This window comes from Acyrthosiphon pisum, chromosome A1 (genome assembly GCF_005508785.2).
Source record: "Acyrthosiphon pisum isolate AL4f chromosome A1, pea_aphid_22Mar2018_4r6ur, whole genome shotgun sequence".
NCBI classification, from domain to species: domain Eukaryota; kingdom Metazoa; phylum Arthropoda; class Insecta; order Hemiptera; family Aphididae; genus Acyrthosiphon; species Acyrthosiphon pisum.
In genome coordinates this window covers 169666043-169672189 of record NC_042494.1, presented here as the reverse complement: position 1 = coordinate 169672189, position 6147 = coordinate 169666043, and the positions used below count along the sequence as shown (strand labels likewise).

The window sequence follows — 6147 nt, the reverse complement described above, 5'->3', positions numbered from 1 at the left end:
TCAGTAACATTTAATAAGTGATATGGGGACGCTCATTTTTTTAAAGTAACAGAGTCCCCCTACTTTAATTTTGCCAAGTCGAGCACTGCCCCTAACCTTCCACCTCCTGAGTAAAAGTGTAAAAGTTTACCAACCGTTTTTCTTTTACGGTTTGAATACACATTTGCTAATGATGCATTTTCGATTTCCCGTCCAATTTTCAGTATCCTACCTAGTACACTTTAAGACAAGTTCAACCTGCATGCTGCTAGTCGCTAGATCATTTGTGGAAACTCGTCATACTTTATAAGAACATCTAAGTTTTCTTCTACACCCACATCACGCCGTTTGTAACACGAAAAATAAAAATTTGTACAGAGAATGTAAACAAAGACAACACACTTAGCACGACGACGTATATTCATACATTACCTGTCGTACTTATTGACATTTATGACTCCTTGGTTTATCGTGAACACATAATTTATCTTCGCGATAAAAGCAAAACACTGGTGCTAACTTATATCGCATTTATAGCACATTTGTTCAATGTATGTACATATTTTTTTTATTTATGTAATTTTCAAATGAACCTATTACCTAACCAGCGTGTGAGTCGAATGGACGAATTTTTTGCTGTGTGTTAGAATATGTGCAAATCGGGACCAGCTGTTTTGAGTCTAATGGGTAAATGAGTCAACTAAACAAGCTGCGTCCAATAAGCGGCGTCCACTAAATATTGGAATTATTATAATTAGAGGAGCTCACAAAATATTTCAATAAGTTTCCAATACAATTTTAATATATTATTTAAAATGTAAGACACTAAATATTTCAATTTAAAATATGCTAAATTTTTTTGAGCTAAAAAAGAAAATCAAATTGAACAATCCTAATAACCTTTATAGAAAGTTCTAATGTATATACTATTTGTATCTAAAATTGCCTATACACTATTATTATTTAAATTAGTATTCATTAATTACTACTATAAAAGTGGTTTATGGTGTTAATATTAATATTAAATGAATTGTAATACCTATATTTTGTTTTTAAACAGAGGAAATATTAAAAATAAATGACGGCAAGTATATTATTGTTAACGTTACAAATACCATTTTTATGCAATTTAAAACTCTTTAATACCTTATTTTTTTCCTTGTGAAATTACTACAAGGCAACCGAATTGTTTGTAATCGAGCCGGGAACGTCTAGTCTTAGTACAATTATAGTACACAAACCCCGTCAGCAAATGCCTTAAGACCACCACTTGCACCTAGAAACTAATATATCATGATGGAATGGTTGGATGTTTAGGGGTGTAGTGCCTTGAAAAGTTATGTTCAGGTTTGCAGCAAATATTGTCAAACTACATAATGTATGTTGTGCAAAATGAGTATTTGTGTATAATAGTACCTATGTATGCGAGTGGGTGTGTTTACAATCAAAACTAATAAAAAATGGTAACACTGTTTCTGGTAAGTGAGTTGTTGAAAAATACACCATTATAATAATTGATGGAAAATATAGAATTTAAAATGTAGAAATAAATCACAGCAGCATTTAAAAAGAACTAACGAATTATTTGTTATTTAGACCTCCTGGCTCTAATGTATGATATGATAATATATTTATGGCCCTTCTGACACAACCAAATATAATATATATTTGCTGTAAACCCGTATTATTATAGATCTAAGAATAATAATAAAATTTGTGGAGGGCAATATGGACAGCTAGTCCTATATTCCAATAGTCCCTAACTAAATTAATATAAATATTAGATGGCTAAGATAATATAACAATATTAGTTGTTATTCAAGTTGACACAACAAAAAAGGGTTGCGTCCGGTACCCACAATTGTATTCAACAAATCTGAAATCATATAATATCGATAGGCTCTCTGAATGATAAAACGCTAATGATACTTTTTACTTTTTGAGTAGGTAATGAAATGTTTATTTTATAACATAATATCGGCAACGTACGGTATAAGATAAAATCACGACAATCCTGTTAAAACAATTTTTATGTAGCCGGTGCACTATTAATTGCAATAATAATATATAACTAACTGGACACATTCAATACATACAAAAATTGAATAATAATAATTACGAAGATGATTACGTGTGTCGTGTGTGAGGCCAGCTATTTATATCATGAAGGTGGTGTGGACCGGTCAGTAGATATAGTTAAAAAACTAAAATAATTAATTTAATTTAGCATAATATACTTCGGGCCCGAACAGTTAGCATATTGCTTGGCCCCGTGTAGAAACTTTCATTACTATAATAATATTTACAACGTTAGATGACCTCGAAACAGTGTCTTAGTATGTGCTAGTGTGTGTGCACTATGCATAAACACTCCGTTAAGGACCACAATTTGTAAACGTTTGGTTGAACCCAAGGACTGAGGCATCGTCTTAACCCCTCACTGATTATACAATTGTTTAGGTTAATGAAAGAGAGCGTTGGGACCAATCGCCTCTTCTCATACCGACTTTAGTCCGCAACCCTAGACGGGACCATGCAGGGCGTTCTGTTCTCGAACCAGCCTAATAAGGCAGCCATCCTAGACATCTCGAACTAAAATAGCTATTCTTGCTGAGTCAAAACTCTTAAAAACTGAATAAAATAGTTATAAACAGGAAAGGTATCTAACATTGAGAAGATCCTAACATTATACCTAATATATTTAATTTTTTCCCCATATTTATATATAATTTTCAATTATCAAAAAAGCATATTTTTAAAATTGAATATTGTATTTGAAGGTAAATTGTGTTAATGCCAAAATTAAATTTGTAAATTATTATTTTGTTTTAACAGGAAGTACACGATCTAAAGAACCAATAGAGACAATAGAATATGGCAAGTATATGATTCAGCAGGACAATAACAGTTAATAGTTGTCAGCTAAAATATCAGTTATTTTTTATCATACTGATTTTAAATTTTATGTAAAAATGACATGGTTATAAATCACAGAAAAGTTTGGAGAAAAACGGAAGTTAGTTTTTTTTGTGCTTGAGAATTATTTTGGCTAGACGAAAACGGTATTTTATTTTTGGAAAAAATAGTTACACCTCTTATACAAGCTACTCATGGTATCACGTCAATTGTTCACCGAAAATAGTTCACGTGACAATTATTCTAGGGGAAATTATTCGATAATAATAGAAAGAAATAGAACACACTATTTAGGTAAAAAAAAAAACCATTTTATAATTTTAAGGTGGGCGCCGAGAAAGCCGTTAGCATAATACTCGGACAGAGATAAATAAATAAAATGCCACACACCGTAATGATAATAAACACTTCGCCAATACGGTAATAATAATAATAATAATCAGCCAATATGGCAATAATAATAAGAGTTATAGGGAAACCGGCCACGGTGTTAAATATATGCATATAAATTAGAGGTACGTTACCACCATGCTCCTACATGTGCCGTCCGATGGCGCTACGGCGATACTCTACTCATCCAACATTGTGCTTGGACCGGCGTATGGAAAGAAGTGTCGTCCGTAAGCATAGTTGGCCACAAACGCACGAAAAATACAGAGACAGAGACAGTGACAGTGGGAGTAGAGAGACAGAGAGAGAGAGCATGTGGAGATGTAAATTAATCGGCCGATATCCCTGTACACGGTATTAGTCGGCGTGGCCCAGACCATGGAGACGAAAGAGCGTGTGTGCGTTTGAAGCAGGTATTATCGTCGACCGCCGGACTTGGACCCACGGGACAAAGTCGGTATCGCACGCACACGCAACATATTTATCACCGCAGCCTAATGTGTACACTCTATGGTCAAATGGTCACCCAACTCTGATCGTCACAATATCGCCCAGAATTTTAGGCTGACGTAAAATTTTTACACGAATACAAATATTAATAATGTTTTTTTAATTTTTAATTTTTTTTTTAGTCTGTCATCGCCTTTTAGGACAGTAAAAGTGCTTGGATTTTCTTCATCAGTATCTTTTTTGATAGGAATGTGAATCCAGTTGGTACTTTAGGAGGGGGGGGGGGGGTCGGCGAGCGGCGAGAGCGTCACATTAGTTCATCGTTGACAACTAACGTGAACAGTTAACTTAAAATGCATTGTACCTATACATGCAATATTAATATTTTTTCCATATTTTTCGAAAAACTACGAAAATTCTTTTGCCACTAACAGACTAATTTGGACGTCAGACTGGGCGTCAACCTTGGGGGTAGGTCGAGATCAGAATTCGTGCCGAGCGAATATTCTTTGGAGGTAATATTTTCGGACTTGTGATTTTTTGATGTGAAAACATCTTATGGGGCATTCAGACTTTTCCGCTTGGGCAGTGAAATTTTTATTCGAGTTATTCGAGCGTTACCCTTTTGGCGTAACGCTAGTGCTTCTGATGTGCTGATTTTCTATGGAGGTAATATTTTCGAACTTGTGACTTTTTTCCAAATTTTTCGATAAAACACCGAAAAATATTATGCCACCAACAGTCTAATTTGGACGGCAGACTAGCCGTTGCGAATTTTCTATGGAGGTAATATTTTGTGACGTGACTTTTTTCCAATTTTTTCGAAAAACTCCGAAAATTATTATCCAATTACGATCCATTATACGGTGACCCACTTGTAACCTACTGTACAGCAAAGCGACATCCACTTGCCCACCTTTTTTAATATAAATTTTATTTTTTTTAATCGTCATTCTTTATGGGTAACGGACATAAAGATCGAACGGCACGCTTAACTTCTCCCTCGTTGATTCAGATCACCCACTATAGAGGTCGTAGATTTTCTTATTTACGCAGGACCACTATTTCTGGTTTAAGCGGTGGACCTTTCGACTTACATAATTTAGAGCTACATTGGAGTTGGCTCAAATAATAAATATTCCATCTCGAACATATTTGTTGAGTCACCTGAACAGTACGTTGCCAACATCGGAGATGGTTTTGCGTAATATTTGAAAGATCTGGTTCCAATAGGTCAGTAAGAGAACCTCCGATTAAAAAAAAAACTAGGAGTCAATACATTTAAATCGCTAGGATCAGAAGGAGTCAAAAGACGTGAATTTAGGCAAGCCTCTATGCGAACTCACACTGTGTTCAATTTTTCATAACTTAATGAAGCATTTCCCGAATGTCTTATTAAATTATACTTAACTGATTTTACGGAGGCTTTAAGTTAAAAAATTTAATATAATATGTATACTATACCTACTGATTTTTGGTTGACCGTGACTGTAATAAAAGTAAAAATTTAAAAAAAAATATGAGCAGATTATAACAACTATAAAATAATTTATTGTTGCTTACAATTTTCAATTACAGGTAAAAAGGTGGGAAAATGGATGTCGCTCTGTTGTACAGTATCTTACAAGTGGGTCACTGTATACTAGATGGTATTAAATTTGAATTCAATGATATAATATCATTGTATAAGAAAAACGATTCTGAGCGGAGACGGTATGTCAGTCTAGGTATAAGACATATTATATACTTATCTATGGTATTAGATAAAAATTGACCTATAATAAATTCCAAATTAATCATATCATAATATCTATTAGGTACTTATAACGCGTTATATATCAACAAAAAACCGTGGTACTATCATAGATATATATAATAGTATGCTTTAGAAGTTTCAAGTACCCACGAATAATATTATACAATCACAACAAAATAACTAAAATAGTTATCCAAGGGTTTTAATATGTAATTTCGTCCAAATTTGTACTTAAAATGACTATAAAAATAAACCGTCTAAATGTATTTTTTAGATTTTTTGGTAACTAGAATTAATTACTTACGTGGAATCTTGTTTTAAATTTTCAATTCTTAGATACAAAAATTGAACATTTTATAAATTTTTAACTACAAAATAATTTTTCAAATTAAAATTTGATAAATTTGGTCAAAATTTGATCTTTAAATGCTGATAAAAAAAAAATTGTGCCTATGTATTTTTATTATTTTTCAACTGATATTGTAACAATATATCAGGAGCTTTGTATTAAATGTATACACTTTTTGGCCCAACAGATAAAACTTTATTGATATTTATAGAAAAAAAAACTAAAAAAATTTAAAACTGAAAATGTCCATAAACAGCTCAAAAAGAGTAAAAATATTTTCAAAATTGTTTGGTGTATAGGAAATGCT

General features: G+C 32.7%; 1 long non-coding RNA gene across 1 annotated transcript in view; it reads left to right on the top strand.

Annotated features, from left to right (window-relative positions):
- Positions 1-6147, top strand: part of LOC115033929 — a 25585-nt gene that overhangs the window by 2630 nt on the left and 16808 nt on the right. The gene's annotated exons all lie outside the window — the stretch shown is intronic.